Source organism: Dreissena polymorpha, chromosome 16 (genome assembly GCF_020536995.1).
Source record: "Dreissena polymorpha isolate Duluth1 chromosome 16, UMN_Dpol_1.0, whole genome shotgun sequence".
Taxonomy (NCBI): domain Eukaryota; kingdom Metazoa; phylum Mollusca; class Bivalvia; order Myida; family Dreissenidae; genus Dreissena; species Dreissena polymorpha.
In genome coordinates, this window is record NC_068370.1 from 260103 (window position 1) to 283544 (window position 23442).

The 23442-nt window shown below is 36.1% G+C and overlaps 2 long non-coding RNA genes across 3 annotated transcripts; both read right to left on the reverse strand.

The window, feature by feature from the left end:
• Nucleotides 1-5682: 5682 nt before the first annotated feature.
• Nucleotides 5683-12555, reverse strand: LOC127862381 (uncharacterized). 2 transcript variants are annotated; one of them, XR_008040589.1, is made up of 5 exons: nucleotides 11605-12555; nucleotides 10402-10595; nucleotides 9789-9856; nucleotides 7698-7909; nucleotides 5683-6266 (listed from the first exon to the last, which is right to left on the reverse strand). It is a non-coding gene; the product is annotated as an uncharacterized LOC127862381 (long non-coding RNA). The 2 variants fall into 2 exon arrangements; XR_008040588.1 differs by having other exon boundaries at nucleotides 5684-6266; nucleotides 11640-12555.
• Nucleotides 12556-13039: 484 nt separating this feature from the next.
• On the reverse strand, nucleotides 13040-23442 carry LOC127862378 (uncharacterized). Its single transcript, XR_008040584.1, has 5 exons — nucleotides 23352-23442; nucleotides 22680-22737; nucleotides 17863-18606; nucleotides 15220-15346; nucleotides 13040-13382 (listed from the first exon to the last, which is right to left on the reverse strand). It is a non-coding gene; the product is annotated as an uncharacterized LOC127862378 (long non-coding RNA).

Consider the following 23442-nt stretch of genomic DNA (forward strand, 5'->3'; position numbering starts at 1 on the left):
GTGATGACACTTATCGCACCATGCATTAAGCCTGTGCAGTCCTGGGACAACACTAAACACACAATGCGTTAAGCCTGTGCAGTCCTGTGACGACACTTATCGCACCATGCATTAAGCCCGGTTTTCCCAGAGCCATGCTCAATGTAATGGATTTGTTGACACAGTAGCTTTCATTGCAACTACCCTCAGCTAAGTAGCGGCTCATCTGTATACGTGTATGTTATTCAAATATTTTGTTCATATACCGGCATCTAATATTATTTTATTTACCTTAATATTTTGTCGATTAATGTGGTTTCAAATTTCTTTTTCAGGATCACTCATTTTTAAATGTGTATCTTTTAATATTCAAGATTAAGGTATTGCTAGGGATGAACATTGAACCAAATTTGATAGCCCTAGGCCCAATGGTTATGGACGATAAGATTTGTTAAGTTTTCACAAAATAGACCCAATATAAGCATATGTTTAATTTTGAGACCCCTGGGGCAGGGTCAAATTTGATCCCATGGGCAAAATTTGAACAAATTTGGTAGGGACTATTAGATGTCTTTACATACCAAATTTGAGAGCCCTAAGCCCAATGGTTATGGACGAAAGATTTGAAAATTTTCACAAAATAGGTCTTATATAAGCAAATTTTCAATTCTGTGACCCCAGCGCCAGGGTCAAATTTAACCTCAGGGGCATAATTTTAACATATTTGAAAGAGGTTCACCCCAGGAACATTCCTGAGAAATTTTATCAGAATTGGACCAATAGTTTAGGAGTAGATGTTTAAAGGAAAAGTGAAAGCACGGACGCACACATGACGGACACAGGACCATGACATAAGCCCCTCGAAGCTTTTGCCAGTGGAGCTAAAAGACAACAAATTTAAATTTAACAAAAACACCGACATAATCGTTATTCCTACCTGGGCTTGAACCCCTTACCTTTGGATTAAAACAGACTGTCACTGTAAGAGCTTGTTCATCCGAATTTTTACAAAAAATAAAACATTGTATTCATAACATAAAGAAACAGAAGCCCTTCAAATAATCAAAATGCTTTGTCGTGTTACTTTTTCTTGTTTTATCAATTTATTATTATTTCTCATACACACATATGTTTGTTCATTATGATCATGTGTCTATTGTGTTATTTCGCCATCTGATTTACAGTGTTCATTTAAATATGTTTCAACCTATACCACGAAGTTGTAAAAGTCCCTTTAAATACAAATTTGCTATACACGAAGTTCGATGAGCCTATATTCAACATTATTAAGCCCATTATTTCACCCGGAAGTGATCATATGGTCCTATACTAACTGCCAAAGTCAATACAGATATTGTGTTGTAAGAAGTCAGTTCGACATATTATGCTTATCTTTCTGCAACTGGTGTCAATGTTTTGCTATCTTAAGTCTCCTCAAAGTTATATCTGACGGCTCTATGTGAGATTATAAGATTGTGCATGTGTGTTTTGTCAATGAAAAATACAAATTGGTGCAGTCTGAAACACGGGCCATGTTCATTTTAAGTGACTTATTAAAATGTATTAAATTTAGAATATATTTAGTTTGTGTGCTTACACTTGAAAATAAATAAGGCAGTTTACATTGATGTTATGTATTTGCGGGTAGGTTTCGGGTCATATACAAATAGCATTAAACTGTGTTAGAAAATGTATAATACAGCCTAAACAGACCTATTTGTTGAACAATAATAACCCTTGTAATTAGATTTTTTTTGTAAAGATATTCGTAAGTTGTGGTAGCTGCCCTCTTTATTTTCAACGTTGTTAACTTATTTAGTTTTACCTGTATAGCAAGCGTACTATACACAGTATTAAAACAAATATTAATAGAATTGTATGAGTAAAGTTTTAAGTACGTTCCTACTGATTTAACATATTCGTTTAATAACCATTATTAAGCGAGTTATTTCACCAATAGTACAATAAAAAGCATAATTTAAGCAGCATTAAGGTATTTATATACTGAAAGCTAACATCTTGGCATGACAGTATTTTCCCATACATTGCTCATTTGTTTACTTTTATATTTTACATGTAGTTACATTAATAAACTTAAAAACAATGGAAATCCCACATGATTGATATAGACATTTCCAGGACCGTGTTTTAGTTTTAATTATGTTAATGGTGCATGGTATGTCGTTGGTATTGCCCTGTGTTGTATAGGCAATTAGTCCCTTGTCTTATGTAAGAGATAAGCGGGTGTAAGTACTGTGTTTTTTTTCGGATACCGCCTCCGGAGTTTCATTATTCCTATGGAGATTTTATATTTCGTATTGTTGTCAATGATTGATATGGGAAATTATGCATGAGATAAAAGTGTGCTGGAGGACTAACGGACGGAATGACAGTCAAAATAAAACAAAATGAGCTCCCCAGGTTCAATAGAGGAAAGTTATATATAAGTGACAAGACAATCATTCTGGATTTAATTGGCAAAACATGTCGTTTATTGAGAGTTCAACATCAAACATAGATAGGGAAATACATATCATCAACATAAACATATTTTATTATTTACATACAACTTGTATATATAGAAAAGTTGGACAAAAACAGCATAATCAGTATAATGATGTTAGTTATAAAAAACACAATTAAAGTACGCAAGATTATAGACAATATAAAACTCAGTGAACCAGAACATATAAACATGTTAAAATAAATGCAACAGATGTACGGTTACAGTGTAGATACTATTTTAACTTTTAATATTGAAATCCTCTTAACAGTTATCTCACGATGTTGAAGCTATTTACACAATTCAGACAGGGATAAACAATCCTGAAATAATTTAGAAAGACCCTGATCAATATGAGGTACACAAGCGATTGAATGGGGCCTACGGATACTTTCCATAGAGATATTATATTTGCTTTTTCAAAATGCTTATTTGGAGAAGATGAACATATAAAAGCATGATTTTAAAATTGCATTTCATACTGTATTTCGAATAAAGCACAATAGTTATATTGTTACCAAATACTTATATTTGTGTGTGGGAATTAACATATACAAGTTAACGAAGATTGTGGTTTTTTTTCTATGTATCAATTTGATCAACATTTGTCACACAATTTACAAACATCAAGCTATGTTTAGCTATTCAACAACAGAACACAAATGTTTCATGCATTCAATAAAAGTAAAATAATAACAACCCCAAGTTTAAGGAAATCTGGTCTTAAAACATTTTCTGAACTTAAACAGTGGGATATTTACACACAATATATGTGTTCGTCAGAGACACAGTATGCCCCCTATTGCGCCACTTTGATTTTTTTTTTTACCTTTGACATTAAAGGTTGAACTTTACCTTGAAAATCCATCACTCAAATTGTGCAACTTCATGAGAACGCCGCTTTGAATTAATTTTTTTTTCATCTTTGACCTTGAAAGATGACCTTGACCTTGATGGATGACCTTGACCTTCCACCACTCACAATGTGCAGCTTCATTAGAAAGCCGCTTTGAATTATTTTTTTGACCTTTGACCTTGAAGTATGACCTTGACCTTGACCGATGACCTTGAACTTCCACCACTCACAATGTGCAGCATCATGGGAACGCCGCTTTGAATAAAAAAAAAATTGACCTTTGACCTTGAAGGATATCCTTGACCTTCACTTTTTACCACTCAAAATGTTCAGCTCCATCAGATACACATGGATGCCAAATATCAAGTTGCTACCTACAATATTGAAAAAGTTATGGCCAATGTTTAAATTATTGGACAGACGGACGGACAGACACCATATATTTGACATTTGACCTTGAAGGATGACCTTGACCTTCACCTTTCACCACTCAAAATGTGCAGCTCCATGAGATGCACATGCATGCCGAATATCAAGTTGCTATCTTCAATATTTAAAAAGTCATGGCCAATGTTTAAGTTTTTTTTTCCGAACAAATGGAGAGACTGACATACTGCGGACAGTTCAACTGCTATATGCCACCCTACCGGAAGCATAAAAATGACCCTAATGAAGGCACTGCACTGAGAGCAAGTGTGGGATGTTCAACGTGAAAGGTCAAACGCACTGTTACAAAACTAAATGGAATGTAAAATTTTATTATCAGCGTATATACGCACATATATTTATTTAAGTGTTTATTCCAAAAAATCCTTTTAGACTTTAATGTATTTACATGTTATGTTGAGATGTAAACACAATTATTAATTTACAAAGCAGACATCTTTGTTTTTATTGTTTGAGCAAATAATATTGCTCTCTATTATTACAAATAGAGACAATTGCAATTTTAAACCAGGTTTTCCGAAGGAAAAAACTGGTTATTAGATTGGCGAATGCGGGCGGGCTGGCTGGCGGGCTGGCTGGCTGGCTGGCGGAATAAGCTTGTCCGGGCCATAACTATGTCGTTCATTGTCAGATTTTAAAATCATTTGGCACATTTGTTCACCATCATTGGACGGTGTGTCGCGCGAAATAATTGCGTCGATATCTCCAAGGTCAAGGTCACACTTTGAGTTCAAAGGTCAAAAATGGCCATAAATGAGCTTGTCCGAGCCATAACTATGTCGTTCATCGTCAGATTTTAAAATCATTTGGCACATTTGTTCACCATCATTGGACGGTGTGTCACGCGAAATAATTACGTCGATATCTCCAAGGTCAAGGTCACACTTTGAGTTCAAAGGTCAAAAATGGCCATAAATGAGCTTGTCCTGGCCATAACTATGTCATTCATTGTGAGATTTTAAAATCATTTGGCACATTTGTTCACCATCATGGGACGGTGTGTCCCACGAAAGAATCACGTCAATATCTCCAATGTCAATGTCGCCACGACTAAAAATAGATTTAAAAAAAAAAAAACTTACAAAGGGGGTTAATTTTTTTTGGTCATTTCAAAAGTTCAGTTTGAGTTTTCTCCCTTTATCAGATTTTTTTTTCACAATGAAAACCTGGTTTTGTGACAATTTTGTCCCTTGTTTACAATTGTAAGCATATGATAACACTTTCCGTTACTGTGTAATTGACTATTTTTTCTGGTACTGTGAATTATTTTTAACAGTTTAATATATATATGAGCATTCACACAGGAAATGATTTTTTACAAAGGTTTTTACAAACTAAGGTAAACATTTAGTTTATCTTATACAAATGGCAACAATACAAGAATAATTTACGTTTAAAATACAAATGTTCTACAGTTGTTTTATGTATAAATGGCAAAATATACCTACACAATATATACAGTGATCAATAAATCTTGATTAAGTTACTCACTTATTAAAGAGGATACACTCTGGTCGTCTTCATGTGCATAAACAAACATAAAGCATAATAAACTATTGTGTCCAAAAACAAAGTTTAACAATTGTGAGCATACACGTCTATGATCTAACAACATAAATTAACAATAATAATTTATGCCAATTTTCATAAATATTTTTTCCTAGAATGTATTAGTATTCCAATGAAATAGTATGCTACTAAACAAGATTCATGATCGAATACCGACCCCAATGAGCAAATTGACTAGTATTGTTTTCGGCAGGATAAATAGACAGAAAAAGCTGAAGCGTAAAAGTTATAAAACTTTGTGAACAATTGATTAAATAAGCTTATCAATTTATGGGTAAAAACAGAAAACTGAAACATATCTTAAAACATGAACGTACTCCTTTTTTTCAATTTTGTCAAAGTTACCAGCATCATTTAAACAGACTTGACAATCTTAGAATATCCATGATAAAATTGTTTTTCCCATACATTTACCATTATAAGGATCAAAATATGTAGTGAAAAATTCATTATACAGAAAAAGACATTGGATATAAATGCAATATGTGTGCTTTAAAAAAATACTTAACATGCTATATTTAACCAAAACTTTCAACATAAAGAGACTGACAGCATCATAATACCAATGAAACATTGGTCACATAAAAAATAAAACGTAAACTTTTCATTTTCTTTGAAAACAACTTGGCTGTTACACATACAAAATGTGGCTGTTGACATGACTTTCGGGCTTTCCACTTAAATTGTTGTGATGTGTCATTCTGCCATTTCAAACTGAACAAGGTCATTCATTTTCACTCGTCATACAATTCAAAGAGTAAGTGCTGAACAAACCAGTAGGTACGTAGAGACAAGCACATCTAAAAAAGTATTTATCTATGGACTTCTTAGGTTTGACAGGGGTCAATATGGTAACAACTGCTGCAACAGGCTCTGTTTCTGATTGGATGGTTTGATTTCGTCAAATGGCATCTGAAAACAAGAAATACTTGTTACTGTAAATGCCAGTATTTCATTTTATTTTTGATACCGATGGAAAAAAAACAAGAACAAGCACATGGCTTGATATTTCAAGGTTTTACAACTAATCTGATTTGAATCCATAGAGGAAATCATGGTCCTGAGACTATTTATAAAACAAGGGCTGTTTGTAAAACATGCATGCCCCCCATATGGGCTCTCAGTTGTAGTGACAGCCATTTTGTAAATATGTTTTTTGTCACTGTCACCTTGACCTTTGATCTAGTGACCTGAAAATCAATAGGGGTCATCTGCGAGTCATGATCAATGTACCTATGAAGTTTCATGATCGTAGCCATTAGCGTTCTTGAGTTACCATCCGGAAACCATTTTACTATTTCAGGTCACTGTGACCTTGACCTTTGATATAGTGACCTGAAAATCAATAGGGGTCATCTGCCAGCTATCATCAATCTACCTACGAAGTTTCATGATCCTAGGCATAAGCGCTCTTGAGTTAACATCCGGAAACCTTTTTACCATTTCGGGTCACTGTGACCTTGACCTTTGACCTAGTGACCTGAAAATCAATAGGGGTCATCTGCCAGTCATGATCAACGTAACTATGAAGTTTCATGATCCTAGGCCTAAGCGTTCTTGAGTTATCATCCGGAAACCATTTTACTATTTCGGGTCACCTTGACCTTGACCTTTGACCTAGTGACCTCAAAATCAATAGGGGTCATCTGCAAGTCATGATCAATGTATCTATGAAGTTTCATGATCCTAGGCCCAAGCGTTCTTGAGTTATCATCCGGAAACCATTTTACTATTTCGGGTCACCTTGACCTTGACCTTTGACCTAGTGACCTCAAAATCAATAGGGGTCATCTGCAAGTCATGATCAATGTATCTATGAAGTTTCATGATCCTAGGCCCAAGCGTTCTTGAGTTATCATCCGGAAACCACCTGGTGGACCGACCGACCGACAGACCGACATGTGCAAAGCAATATACCCCCTCTTCTTCGAAGGGGGGCATAATAATAATTGATAATACATATTTATTTTGAAGTATGACAATTTTATTACCAAACAATTTGGATTAGGATTTGATGAAGATACATTTTGCCATTGGACTCAAATATCTTTTGAGAAGTAGTAAAAAGGGTTTGCCACCATGCACAAACATTTTACTTTTGTCTCAAAATTCCACTTATGTAATAGAAAAAAACCCAAAATACACAAGTAGTCAAGTTTACAGTTTGGCAAATATCTTTGTTTTAATCACACTAGAAGCAATACTTCTGAGTTTAGACTTGACATAAAAATTCAACAGCTGGAAGTACGTCTGGACGGACACAGGTAAATCTACATGCACCAGTCCTACACATCTGTGAACTTTGGGGCATGCTAAAAACATGCACACATCTTGAACACTCACCTAAGGTTTGCTTTGCATGATCTTTACAGACCGAGGGTCCTGCACAATGGATATACCAGAATCTTGAGATGATGACTGCCACTGGTTTATGTGCTGTTATGATGTTCGTAGACGGAGGGTTCCACACCATAGAGATGCCAGTAACTCGAGATGATGACTGTTGCTGGTGCAAATGCTTCAAGAACAAGCTCAACGCTTTGATATCCGGGTTTCTGCAATTTAGTATGTCATGTGTCAATTAAGACAACTATTTTTAAGAATTAACTAGCATTTCATAAAAATTATCAAGTATAAAAATGCGGGTCCAACCATGGCAACACAATTAATACTCTCTCAAAAAGATATTAACTTAAAAAACCTAGAGCTTTGTCACAGATGTGACGAACACCCCCACCTGAAGAGCGGATGAAAATAACTTGAAATAGGGAACACCAGAGCGGATGAAAATAACTTGAAATAGGGAACACCATGCTGAATGTGTAAAACGCACCCATGACCCCGTGACCTAGTTTTTTGCACGGCATGGCCCATGTTCGAATATGGCCTAGAGATCATCTAAATAAAACTTCTGCCCAAGTTTATTTAAGAGGGGATGATAAGTGCTTAAAATGGGGAGCGGAGACCAAATTGAATGTTTAAAACACATTATGTGACCCCATGACCTAGTGTTTGGACCGGCATGATCCATGTTTGATCATGGCCTAGAGATCATCTATATAAAACGTCTGACCAAGTGTGGTGAAGAGCGGATGATAAGTAATCGAAATAGAGAGCGGACTCCAAACTGAATGTTTAAAACGCACTTATTTACCCCGTGACCTTGTTTTTCGCCCGCATGGCCCATGTTCAAACTTGGCCTAGAGATCATCTAGATACAACTTCTGACCAAGTGTGGTGAAGAGCGGATGATAAGTAATCGAAATAGAGAGCGGACTCCAAACTGAATGTTTAAAACGCACTTATTTACCCCGTGACCTTGTTTTTCGCCCGCATGGCCCATGTTCAAACTTGGCCTAGAGATCATCTAGATACAACTTCTGACCAAGTGTGGTGAAGAGCGGATGATAAGTAATCGAAATAGAGAGCGGACTCCAAACTGAATGTTTAAAACGCACTTATTTACCCCGTGACCTTGTTTTTTCGCCCGCATGGCCCATGTTCAAACTTGGCCTAGAGATCATCTAGATACAACTTCTGACCAAGTGTGGTGAAGAGCGGATGATAAGTAATCGAAATAGAGAGCGGACTCCAAACTGAATGTTTAAAACGCACTTATTTACCCCGTGACCTTGTTTTTCGACCGCATGGCCCATGTTCAAACTTGGCCTAGAGATCATCTAGATACAACTTCTGACCAAGTGTGGTGAAGAGCGGATGATAAGTAATCGAAATAGAGAGCGGACTCCAAACTGAATGTTTAATACGCACTTATTTACCCCGTGACCTTGTTTTTCGCCCGCATGGCCCATGTTCAAACTTGGCCTAGAGATCATCTAGATACAACTTCTGACCAAGTTTGGTGAAGATTGGATGACCACAACTTGTATAAGAGAGAGGAGACACTTAATACTGACCGACCCACTAACAGACCGACAGACAAACAGACAGACAGACCGAAAAGTTCACTCCTGTTTACCCCCCTAAACTAAAAGGTTTGAACATCACGGATCCCTCTTTGTAATTAAATGTTAGTTTAAGAACCATATTAACAGTTGATATGGAACCTGATTTTGTAAAGAGTGAAAGAGTCAGATATGTTGGTACCTGCTTGTTTGCTGTTGTTGTTGTTGTGGTTTTGAGTTTTATATAACTATAGATGTTAAATTTAAAATGCAAATTTGAGGGTTTAGCTTGAAACTTGTGCACTGTCTTCACATTTCTTTATAAGATACAGTAGTTTGTGGCTGAACCCTTAAACTTAGATTAGATAAACTGGTCAATTTATTGAAGAGCAGAAACCCCAGTTTGTAGTGGGTTTTACCTATTGGGTATTTGTGAAAGCTTTATTGCATCAAAAGGTTTAGGCTATTTAGACTGGGTCTCCTGAATGCTTTGCACAGTGGCCCCTTTTGCAATGGCAAGGTGACTTACCTATTGAGATGTAGAGTTTGATTTGGTGAACATCGCTCACTTGGCTTGAACTTGTGAGTATAAGGCCTCTGTGAACAGATAGAAAAACCTTAGGGCATCCCAGAAATGTGTCCCTTTAAACAAAATAATTTGATTGCATTCTGAAATGGCATCAGTTATATAAGAAGTAAATCAATGTTGTTTGAGTGAAAACAATATTTAAGAAATAAATTATGTTTGAAGGATCTTGATACAAATGGGATATAAACTAAACACTTGATACACACATAGCCTTCTATATATTGTACACTTGATACAAACATTTTGTGTCCCTCTGGAACCAATATTTATTAAGTTATGTGCAACACTAAAAAGGTGGGACGGACATAAGGATGAAAGTAAGGACGGGGATAATTACAGACAAGGACAGATGTGTACGCATCCCCCCACTGAGCCCTTTCAAGGCAATACAAATGGCGGCTATTATAAATATTTAACACTTACATAAATGATTTGTTTAAGTTAGCAGCCAGGATAGAGTTTTATTAATATTTAACACAACTGTTTAAATTAAAATTTGGAGTGAAACACTGCACATTATAAATGGTTAATTACATGTACATTACCAACCTACCTTATTGACAAAGTAATCTTGGCCCCTGGCCAAGAAAGTATGGAGCCTCAGGTTAAGAGTGGCTCCACCCTGCGGGTAGGACTAGTTGAGCATTGGCCCCAAGGTCACTGGGAGTCTGGGCCCAGCTGACCAGACAGCCTGTTGTTCAGCTTGGTACCGATCTATGATTGCATGGATTCCTATAGGAACAGGCTCTTAAAACACAATCCAAGAATTAAAATAAATATTGAAAATAAATGAAGAAAATAATTTTAAAATGAGCTGAAGGCTTTTACATAATTATTTTACTAAATTTAAATATAATTTAACAATTCTATTGAAGCAGATTTTTATGCAAGGATAAACTTTTGGTTCAGGGGCTGAATTTTGTTCGAAATTATACAAAACTTAATGCCCTGACCTTCTATGATTAAAATTGATATCAGATCAAGTGCTATTTGCATTTTATTTACTAAGTGTGATCAATTTAAAAGCACATAATTCCCATTTGATGCTTGGAACTTTTCAGGCACATAAAATACTGATGTTAAGTGAAGTATACAAGTCTCAATCTGGGAAAATAGGGCTTAATGTATGTGCAGTCTGCACAGGCTAATCTGGGATGACACTTTAATAGCACTTAATGTATGTGCAGTCTGCACAGGCTAATCTGGGATGACACTTTAATAGGACTTAATGTATGTGCAGTCTGCACAGGCTAATCTGAGATGACACTTTAATAGGGCTCAATGTATGCGCAATCTGCACAGGCTAATCTGGCGTGACACTTTAATAGGACTTAATGTATGTGCAGTCTGCACAGGCTAATCTGGGATGACACTTTAATAGCACTTAATATATGTGCAGTCTGCACAGGCTAATCTGGGATGACACTTTAATAGGACTTAATGTATGTGTAGTCTGCACAGGCTAATCTGGAATGACACTTTAATAGGACTTAATTTATGTGCAGTCTGCACAGGCTAATCTTGGATGACTGTTTAATGGGACTTAATGTATGTGCAGTCTGCACAGGCTAATCTGGGATGACACTTGACCAGGACTAAATGTATGTGCAGTCTGCACAGGCTAATCTGGGATGACACTTTAATAGGACTTAATGTATATGCAGTCTGCACAGGCTAATCTGAGATGACACTTTAATAGGTCTTAATGTATTCGCAGTCTGCACAGGCTAATATGGGATGACACTTTAGCACATACATGAAGCCCCATATCCCAGATCATGTCTCTTATACTAATTGTTGTTCTTGTTGCTGCTTCTGCTGCGACCAGGCCAAAGACAGAGATGAAGCCCCGATGCCAAATCGCCATCCCAAAGCCAGAAATTACTGACAACAACTGTTGTTGAATTGCGTCAACCGCAGACAGCTAATATGGAGTACTGTTCTAATTATTGGAAAGCAACATATCCAGGTCAGTCACATTAACAGACGAGTCATGCAGAGCCTGCTCTCTGTTGGATCAGATCGTTTCAGTTCGAGCGACTCATTCGGAACAATGTGTCGATGCCCAGCTCCGCTGTTGGAAGCGTTGATGTAGCCAACTTGAGTGATGTTTATAAGAGGCTTGCTACATGAAGGCTGACACAAGACAAACTGAATTTCTTTAATTAGTTGTTGTATTTGTGCCCAAACTGGGTTGGACTTGTCTTGGACTTTCACTTACACACGTTCGTTTTGTTGTCTAATAATGTTTGCTAAAAAGGAAATGACAAGCAAACTAAACCCTGATTTTTTTAATGACAAATGAATATGCACTGTAACAAATTACTTTACACACCTGTTTTTTAATGCCAAACATTTCATCTAGTATTGATATTTAGGATATCGCGATTAGAACTCAGAATAGCAATGTATCAATATGTTACGCGCACAAACTTTAAATTGAAATTTTGGTGTTTTAAACCGCGAAACATTCATGGTAAAGTACACTGTGTTGCAAGGTGTGATATTGCAAAGGGCTGAGTTTGAGTTTTGATAACCAACCAAGTCATTACTGTCTTTCTATGTCAGTATGGATGTATCGTGCTCTGGATGTTCACAACCAAGTCATTACTGCCTTTCTTTGTCAGCATTGATGTATCGTGCTCTGGGTGTTCACAACCAAGTCATCACTGCCTTTCTTTGTCAGCGTGGATGTATCGTGCTCTGGGTGTTCACAACCAAGTCATTACTGCCTTTCTTTGCCAACATGGATGTATAATTCTCTAGGTATTCACAACCAAGTCATTACTGCCTTTTTTGTCAGCATGGATGTATCGTGCTCGAGGTGTTTACAGCCAAGTCATTACTGCCTTTCTTTGTCAGCATGGATCTAGCGTGCTCTGGGTTTTCACAGCCAAGTCTTTACTGCCTTTCTGTGTCAGCATGGATATTCACAACTAAGTCATTACTGCTTTTCTTTGTCAGTAACATTGACAAAAGTCCGTTCTATTATGATATTTTGGTCGCTGAGAGGACAATCTGGGGCAGTCCTTAACCCTACTGTTGTCCTAACTACCAACAGCAGAAGTATCCCACTAAAAAAGCTTACGCTTTTATTGTTCCTTGATTTTTTCCCGTTTAATTTCTGTTTGTCCCATAAAGATTGGAACAAGTTATTGAACTTTTTATTCTTCATGATATTTGTTGTGATGTCTAACAGCAACTACTGACTGTTGGCGTAACCATAACGACTGTTATAACTTTTCGTGTCTGTAACACTCATCCCTCTCAGGCCCACGGGGAACTCTAGATTAACAAAACTACCCAGGCTTATGTATGGACAACTTGACGTTGGCATTGCGTTTGTTCAGAACAGAATCATGCTCAGAATTTCCTGCAGAACGGAGTTGTTCAACGATGCTGACTTTTTGAGTCAGGAGGTCAAGGGGGAGGAGTTAGAAGTCAGGGGAGGGGAAGGATTGTTCTGAACTGGGGCTCCTGCAGGCGGAACTCGTGCGGATGCTGGGCCAACTTGATATCAATGCTGGTGCTCTGCTGAAAACAACAACAACACAGTGGGTGATAGGAACTTGTAACAAATTATATTATAATCTATAACAAACTATGCCTCTTGACAGGTTGTGAAGGTTTTCAACAACATGGATTTCTAATCTGGCATTTTATTGGTTCCTTGTCCTTAATAGCATGAACATAAATACAACAAGGGCTGTTTGTAAAACATGCATGCCCCCCATATGGGCTCTCCGTTGTAGTGAGAGCCATTGTGTGAATATGTTTTTTGTCACTGTGACCTTGACCTTTGACCTGGTGACCTGAAAATCAATAGGGGTCATCTGCCAGTCATGATCAATCTACCTATCAAGTTTCATGATCTTTGGCATATGCGTTCTTGAGTTATCATCCGGAAACCATTTTACTATTTCGGGTCACCGTGACCTTGACCTTTGACCTAGTGACCTCAAAATCAATAGGGGTCATCTTCGAGTCATGATCAATCTACCCATGAAGTTTCATGATCCTAGGCGTATGTGTTCTTGAGTTATCATTCAAAAACCATTTTACTATTTCGGGTCACCGTGACCTTTGACCTCAAAATCAATAGGGGTCATCTGCGAGTCATGATCAATGTACCTATGAAGTTTCATGATCCTAGGCCCAAGCGTTCTTGAGTTATCGTCTGACAACCACCTGGTGGACGGACAGACCGACCGACCGACAGACAGACCGACATGAGCAAAGCAATATACCCCCTCTTCTTCGAAGGGGGGCATAATTAAGTCATTTTGTATTAAAACAAGAAAAGTGTTGGCTAATGCTATTCTTATCTGTACATTTGTATCTATTATCTTTACTCCATTTCCAGAAATGTATTTTCATAAGCCAATATGCGGATCACTAATGTTAGAAAGTGTCGTCCCAGATTAGCATGTGAAATTCACAAAAGCTAATAAAGGAAGGTACTTTCAGACTATACTGGATTTTCATAAAGAGGATTATTTGTTCAATTAAAAATAACTTTAAGAGGAAAGTGTTGTCCTTGATTAGCCTGTGTGGACTACACAGGCTAATCTGTGACAACAATCTAAGCACATGCATTAGGCCCCATTTTTCCACATCACAGATTATTTATCTATTAGCCATTTTTTTGCTGTATAACAAAAAGAAGGAAAACCATCTGGTTAATCATTTAATATTTTGTTATTGTACTTATTCTATTAATCAGGTCTACGCTGCTGACCAAGGCCTTTTTTCCAGACGCTAGGCATAAATGGGTTAATAGTCCTTGAAAATTTAACTAAAATGGGAAATTTGTTAGCTTTTGGGATAATACCGTGAATTCTTTTTCTCAGCAAAGTAAGAAAATAGATCTGTTTACGAGCACCTGCGGAAACATGTAAACTTCCTCACTCCACTGAAAACAATAATTGACTGTCTTACCCCAAAAGCAAACAAATGTTCCTTTTGAATATTCTCAATAATGGCATCAGTTATATTAGAAGTCAATCAATGTTGTTTGATTAAAAATATATTTAAGAAATAAAGTATGTTTGATGGATCTTCATACAAATGAGATATAAACTAAACACTTGATAAAAACATTATATGTCCCTTTGGAACTTAAATAAGGATGAAAGGAAGGACAGGGAGAATTACAGACAAGGACAAATTTGTATGCTCCCACTCCCACCAAGCCCTTTCAAGGCAATACAAATGGCAGCTATTATAAATAGTTAACAATTACATAAATGATTTGTTTTAGTTAGCAGTAACAATAGAGTTTTATTAATATTAAACACACACAAACTATTTTCATTGACATTTGGAGTAAAACACTACACATTATACATGGTAAATTACATTACCAACATACCTTATTGACGAGGTAGTCTTGGCCCCTGGCCAAGAAAGTATGGAGCCCCGGATTCAGAGTGGCTTCATCCTGTGGGTAGTACTATTTGAACATTTGTCCAAAGGTCCTGGACCAGGAGGAACAGGCTCTTAAAACAAAATGCAGGAATTAAATTAAATATTGAAAATAAATGAAGAAAATAATTTTTAAATGTGCTGAATGCATTTAAATATTTTTTTGCTCAAATTAAAGAGAATTCAACAATTCGATTTAAGCAGATATTTTAATTATGCAAGGAGAAACTTTTGGTTCAGGGTTTAAATTTTGGCCCAAAAATAGACAAAACTATATTCTGACCTTCTATGACTAAAACTGATATCAGATCAACTTTTATTTATTATTTTATTTATTTTCCAAGTTTGATCAATTTAAAAACGAATAATTCACATTTGATGTTAGGAGCTTTTCTTCAATCAGGCAGAAAAAGGACTGATGTTAAGTCAACTATATGAGCCTCATTCTATGAAAATAGGACTTGATGTATGTGCAATCTGCACAGGATATTCTGGGATGACACTTTAATAGGACTTGATGTATGTGCAATCTGCACAGGATATTCTGGGATGACACTTTAAGCACATACATGAAGCCCCGTATCCCAGAGCACCACTCAGATACTACTTGTTGTTTTTATTGCTGCTGCTGCTGCATTGACCGGGCCATAGACAGAGATGGAGCGAGTCCCGACGCCAAAGTTGCCACCTCAAACCTGGGAATTCTTAACAACAACTGTTGTTAAATGGTATCAATCGCATACTGGCATAAGGTTCACATTATTCGAGAGCAACTTATCGAGGTCAGTCGCAATAAGGGACAAGTCACGCAACGCCTGCTCTATCTGTTGGATCAGATTGTTTCTGTGTAAGCGTCTCGTCTAGAACAATTTGTCGATTTCCAGCATTGAATTGTTGCTAAGCAACATCGATGCTGGGATGGAAGTCGAACTCGTCAAGGCTCCGCTGTAAGAAGTGTTGATGTGGCCAACATGGGAGAAGATGTTTGGGGGCTTGTTACTCTGACGCAAGACGTTTTTGTGCTAAATTCTTTACAGTGATTTTTTTTGCTTTAATTTGTTACAGTCTGTGCCTTTTGAATTGGGAAAATTAGCGCGATAAACCGTGAAATTGGGAAAAATAGCGCGATAAACCATAAAATTGGAAAAAATGAAGCATTATAAATAGGGTTATAAGTAACAGAAGTGATATTGTTTTTAAGTGCATGTTCAGGGAGTTTTCTAGAAAAGGAGTCTGGTCAAATTGTTTTTTTTTAATCAATAAAAGTGGCAAGTTTGGGTATGATTTATGGACAAAAATGACTAAATTCAAGTTATATATTTTGTAAGATGTTTAAAAAATTAAGTTGAGACCTAGATTTAAGAAATTATAATTAAGTTATATGAGACTTCTTTCTAAAAAAAAAAATAAAAAAAAATAAGAACTCAGAATAGCGTTGTATCAATAAGTTATGCCCCAAAAACTTAATATTGAAAATTTTGGGTTTTAAACCGCGAAAAATACATAGTAAAGTACAGTTCATAGCAATGTGTAATACTTTTTTTTTACAAGGGATGTGTTTGTCAGATACACAATGCCCCTACTGCGCCGCTTTGATTATATATTTTTGTTCTTGATTATACCCCTTTACAAATATTACTTCCCTTGAAAAAATGATATGTACCTGACAAATGATAAATATAAATTATCTCCCTTTTAAGCGTGTTACTTCCATTTTATTTGTCTGTTTTTACCTTTTATCTTCAGGATGACTTTGACCTTTCACCACTTAAATTTTGCAACTCCATGAGATACACATGCATGCCAAATATCAAATTGTGATTTTTAATAATGCAAAAGTTATGGCCTATGTTAACGTTTTCAGACGAACGGACTGACAGACAGTTCAACTGCTATTTTGCCACCCTACCGGGGGCATTAAAATAAATATAAAAAAACAGGCATGACTTCAGTAATTTTAAGTGCAAGACTTTCCCCATAAATAGTTTTGACTAAAACAACTTTTATTGTGAAACTTTACAACTTTAAATGTGAGAATTAACACCTTAAAATGTAAGACTACATTATTTTAGATGTGATACTCGGCAACTTTAACTGTAAAAAAATAAACTTTTAACATGACACTAAACAACTTAAAATATGAGACTGTACACATTTAAATGTGCACAACTTATTACGCAAGATACTAGTTGATGTCTACATTTTATGCCATTGTTTTTGTAAGACAGACCTTAGATGTAAAGTTTAGTCACTGGCGTTGAAAGTGTGTGCATAAGGATATGAAAGCAGTATAGTGATTTTGTCTTTGCAAACATCCGGTTTCTAATTAAGATAAAAATCATAATCAGTTATACGTGAACACAAATACTTAACAATTAAGAATTTTTGATTTGTACTAAGTTTCAACTTATGCAGCTTAATAAGGCAAGTAACTCATTGTTCCAACCTATCAAACACTTTTAATATGGCAAATATTGCATTGTAAATTTTAACCAATAAATATTTATAATAAACATTATAGACTTTTTAAGGAATGGAGCTGAATTATGGCCCAATCTTTGACAAAGTTACTAACACTGTAAGGTCTCACCTGAAGCTCAGAAGCTGAGCTGATATGCTGGCCTCTCGGATATTGTTAAGGGCCGAGTTTGAGTTCTGATTAACTTCGGGTTGAGAGTCGAATGGCGTACTGGACCATACAACAAAACTGGTGTCATGTTTCAAAGCCTCCTTTAGTCTCAATTCAATGCGACGCCCTCTCAATAATGGGCGGAATTCGCGTCTGATGCGCACCACATGAATAAATGGTGCACTGAGGACAGTCCGTAACGCTACTACTGTCCTAACTATCTACAGCAGATATACTTCCCAATATATTGTTTCGATTGTTCCTTGATTTGCTCCCGTTCCTCGCTGAATAAAAAGCTGTCTTATAAAGAATTAAACAAATTATTCAACGTTTAATTCTTCGTGATGTCCACAGCGAGAACTAACTGTTAGCGTTAACTGTTAGCGTTACCATAAGTACTGCTATAACGTCTCTCTTCTGTAACACTCATCCCACTCGGGCACTAGAGCTAAACAAAACTACTCGGGCTTGATTGGGGAAACCTCGACACAGACATTTTGGTTGTTCATAACAGCGCGTGAAAACTTGACGTGCTGAGGATTTATTGCAGAACAGACTTGTGTAACGATGCTGACCCTTTGAGGCCGGAGGTCCAGTGGGAGGAGCTAGGGATCAGGGAAGGCAAAGGATCATTTAGTGTTGGGGCTCCTGCAGGCCGGAATGGTGCTGTTGCTTGGCCAACTGGATATCAATGCTGGTGCTCACCTGAAAACAACAACACTAGAGTGGGGGATATGAACTTGTAACACATTTTTATATTACAATGTATAATACACTACATATATGCCTCTTGATTGGATGTGAAAGTTTTCAACAGCAAAACATATTTATCTGAATTACTAATTTGGAATTTAATTGGTGCATTGTCCTAAATAGCAATTAATGAAAATTAATGCAATTAAACCATTTCATATTAAAACATTAAAAGTGTTGGCTAATGCTTTAATAACCTGTAAATTCATAATTATTATTCTTACTATAACTTTCAGTGTAATTTATAAGCCAAATTGCCGCTAATCAATATTAGAAGCTTTCGTCCCAGATTAGCATGTGAAATCCACATAAGCAAATCAGGGAGGACACTTTCTGACGATACTGGATTTTCACAAAAGAAGATACTTATTGTCAACAAAACATACATTTAAAGAGGTAATTGTTGTCCCTAAGTAGCCTGTGCGGACTGCACAGGCTAATCTGGGACTACAATCTAAGCACATGCATTAAGCCCTATTATTTCACAGCGTGGCTCATTGATGTTTTTAGCCAGTTTTTCCTGCATAACAACAAAAACAAAAGGAAAATCATCTTGATGCAATCCGCTAAAGAACTTCCAAGATTTGGCTCCGTACGAATGGATGGACGAAAAGACAGACGGACGGACGGACAACGCCAAAACAATATCCCTCCACCTATGGCGGGGGATAATAATAAATGGTAGGCAACAACTTCATATTTATGTATTCCCAAAGTAACAAAAACACACACACCATTTTTACCATGCCTTTACAGGTCTTTGGTGTTAAACTCTGTTTAAATTCACACTAGACAACAATTCCAAAGTAAACCATCATGTCATAAAAGTTGTAAGACATATTACAAATTAATAAATATGAAACAATTTAATGGCAACAACTCACTGCTGGTACATATTGGCTGTTCTCTCCCTTGTTAGTGTAAGCTAAATTTATTAAAGGCCACAACATACTTAATGATTTCCCTATATAATTCAATTTAAACGCGACAACTTAAAGAGAAAATAAATGCAACATTTTGAACATAGAGACCACCATAACGATACTTTTTCTGAAAGTTCATTCTAAGCTGAATCGATTCAAGCAATAAACAAGGGACAAAATTGTCAAAAAATCAGGTTTTCATTGTGAAAAAAAAATCTGATAAAGGGAGAAAACTCAAACTGAACTTTTGAAATGACCAAAAAAAATTAACCCCCTTTGTAAGTTTTTTTTTTAAAATCTATTTTTAGTCGTGGCGACCTTGACATTGGAGATATTGACGTGATTCTTTCGTGGGACACACCGTCCCATGATGGTGAACAAATGTGCCAATTGATTTTAAAATCTCACAATGAATGACATAGCTATGGCCAGGACAAGCTCATTTATGGCCATTTTTGACCTTTGAACTCAAAGTGTGACCTTGACCTTGGAGATATCGACGTAATTATTTCGCGCGACACACCGTCCAATGATGGTGAACAAATGTGCCAAATGATTTTAAAATCTGACGATGAACGACATAGTTATGGCTCGGACAAGCTCATTTATGGCCATTTTTGACCTTTGAACTCAAAGTGTGACCTTGACCTTGGAGATATCGACGTAATTATTTCGCGCGACACACTGTCCAATGATGGTGAACAAATGTGCCAAATGATTTTAAAATCTGACAATGAACGACATAGTTATGGCCCGGACAAGCTTATTCCGCCAGCCCGCCAGCCAGCCAGCCAGCCCGCCCGCATTCGCCAATCTAATAACCAGTTTTTTCCTTCGGAAAACCTAGTTAAAAAGATATGTCATGTTAAACTAAACATTTACTTTACTCAAATCAAACTCTACTTCTTTTGCGCTTTAAATTTTGCGGCCATTTTCTAGTGCAATGTAACTGTTTTCAGGTCAAACTTGTACTTTAGTCTCTAACTTTATCATATGTCAGGGATTAAATACTGAGCACCTTTTCTTTCCCTTCCAATATATCCAAGAGACAAAGTCAGAACACCAGTCTAAAGTGTAAAACATGGCTTCGAGTAAAATATGATTTTTTTAGTCAGTACAGCCCTACATGAAAAGATTATTTAGTATAATGTAACCTATAAGACAACCTGAACTGTTTAAAACGCAAAAAATATGCACTTCCTTATCATTTTTCATCTATCCTCAATGTGCATGCCAAGCTTCAGATTGATCCTTTACGTAAAAATGTTTGAACAATTAAAATTATTATAATAATGCCTGATAAGACATATGGCTTCCATTGTCGGTGCTTAAATTTATAAAGGGCTTTCAAGAGCAAATAATATTAACTTATATAACAGAATACAGTAAATATACTGTAAACTTCTTTTATGCTATATCGAAGAATAAATATAATATTATTAAAACGTGTTTGGGCTTCTTTCAGTGCGAATTTGTGAGTTTAGATGTGCTCAATACGAGATTCTGTACTTTTTATTATCCCCTGCCATAGGCGGAGGGATATTGTTTTGCGCTGTCTGTCAGTCCTTCCGTCCGTCCGTCTTTCCGTCCGTCCGCCCGTCTGTCCGGAGCCATATCTTGTAAGTGCTTTGGCGGATTTCATTGAAACTTGGTATGAGTATGCATATGGATAAGAGGATGATCCACGCCAAATGGCATTGTACACCATCAGTTAATAATAGAGTTATGGCCCTTTGTATCTTGAAAATGCTTTTTGTGTGTCCGGAGCCATATTTTTGAAGTGCTTTGGCCGATTTTATTGAAACATGAAATGAGAATGGATAAGAGGATGATGCACGCCAAATGGCATTGTACACCATCTGTTCATAACGGAGTTTTGGCCCTTTGTATCTTGAAACATTGTTGTTTTGAGTGTCAAATATAATACTTTTGTGTCCAGAAGCATATTGGCGTGTGCTATCAATTCAACGAATTTGCTTGTTTTAATTATTTTCCCATACAAATTTTCCAATTTAATTATTTTTCTTTACACTTTTCCATACTCGTTAATTCCATGAAACAAAACGCATTTATTCCATGAAACTAACAAGAACGCATAATATCCTGTGAAAAAATGGTGGTTTTATGTAAATCATGCTCCTTTGTGACGGGGCCTGTTTTGACTAAAAAAAAAACACTGTATACTCAATGAAAACTTAACACCTCCTCGCAATAAGACTCTATACGGCATTAGATGGAATAGATTCCTATCAAATAGGCTTAATTAAATATCTTACAGCTTTACAAAAACTCAAGGCCTGCATGGGGATGACAGAAATTATTGCCGTGTTGTGTTTCTGAGGTGTCTGTATCGGTAAGTTATAAAGCATCGAGCTGGAAAAGGGTTTGAGTTATTAATCATCAAGTAAAATAAGTTGTACTGAAAACACGATATACACAAGAATAGACGCCATTTTACCTTCTGTGAAATCGTATCATATCATTCTCGTACACTTCAATTATTTATACACTGCAAAAACACTATTATTCGCGGGACATTATTTTTTATTGAATTTAAGGGTTAAACGATCCACAAATTAAATACAAACACACTGGAAAATAACTTACACAAATTCCATATTTATTGTTTCCAAACTGAGAAAGTCATGCATTAACTACCACATCCATGAAAGTCTTTTTTTAACCACGAAATAACATGCGGACGAATATATATGATTTTACAATAAACAAACAATTTAAAAGGATATTTTACCTTATGTAAATTCATACCATTCTTTGCCACCTCATCTTAATAAACAGGAAATACACAAGCAGTACTTTTCCTTGAGTATTCATGGGTCTGTTTAACGGACCCATACCCAAAGCGTGTTATATGCTGTTCCTTATGAAAATTATATCTAAATTATGTTTCAATTAGATCTAACAAAGTTTATAACTATTATAATAGGATTTTATTCCTATAATTTGAAGTATAATTAAAACTTATATTAAATGTGTTTTTCCCAAATTAATGGACTTTTAGCACAAAACAAATTCAAAATGCCAAAATTGCATTTTTTCCCAAAGTGGCCAAGAAAAGGCCTGACAAAGCGTCTCTTTTACCTTCTGCGTCATGCTTGTCCCCCACATCCTCAGCATCGTTGTCCCGACCCAGCAGCAACTAAAGCAGCAGAATAGCTTTATGTATTTCTTGTATGTATATTTAGGACTCACGCACACTGATATAAATTTAATAACAATCAATAAGACATGTTCAACATCATAAAATATGGCAAATTAATAAATCTCACATCAAGTGTAACCTTTCTGTAAACGTTGCGTAAAATATCAATATATACTCCTCCAAAGATAACTTAAACAATTTCATATTTTATTAAAAAAGTATTCATCCATATACATTTCTTACATGGCATGGTGTTTATAGAAATGAAAGTCTAAAAATAGCCTCAGTTGCTATGTACATGTGCATATATGTAGAAATATTAAATTTTCAGTTGAAATGCTTTGTTTTTTCATGCAAAGTTTACAAGAACTAAATGTTAGGACCATAATGACACAAATGTTATGACAACATAACATAATATGCATTAGATCTAATGTTCTAACAAAAACCCTCACATTGTATAATAAGATAACAATATGTGCACATAAATTATTTGTATCTTTAACTACACACTTAATGTTGTATTGTAACATCACACGCTACTATGTTCGTATGCTAAACAACACATTTCATTGAAATACTAATCACTAATTACAACAACTAATACATACATGTACACACTATTCCACTCTGAACACCAGGATGGTGTCGTCCTCTATCAGTCCTACAATGATGGATGATGTTGTGCTGCTGTAGCAGACT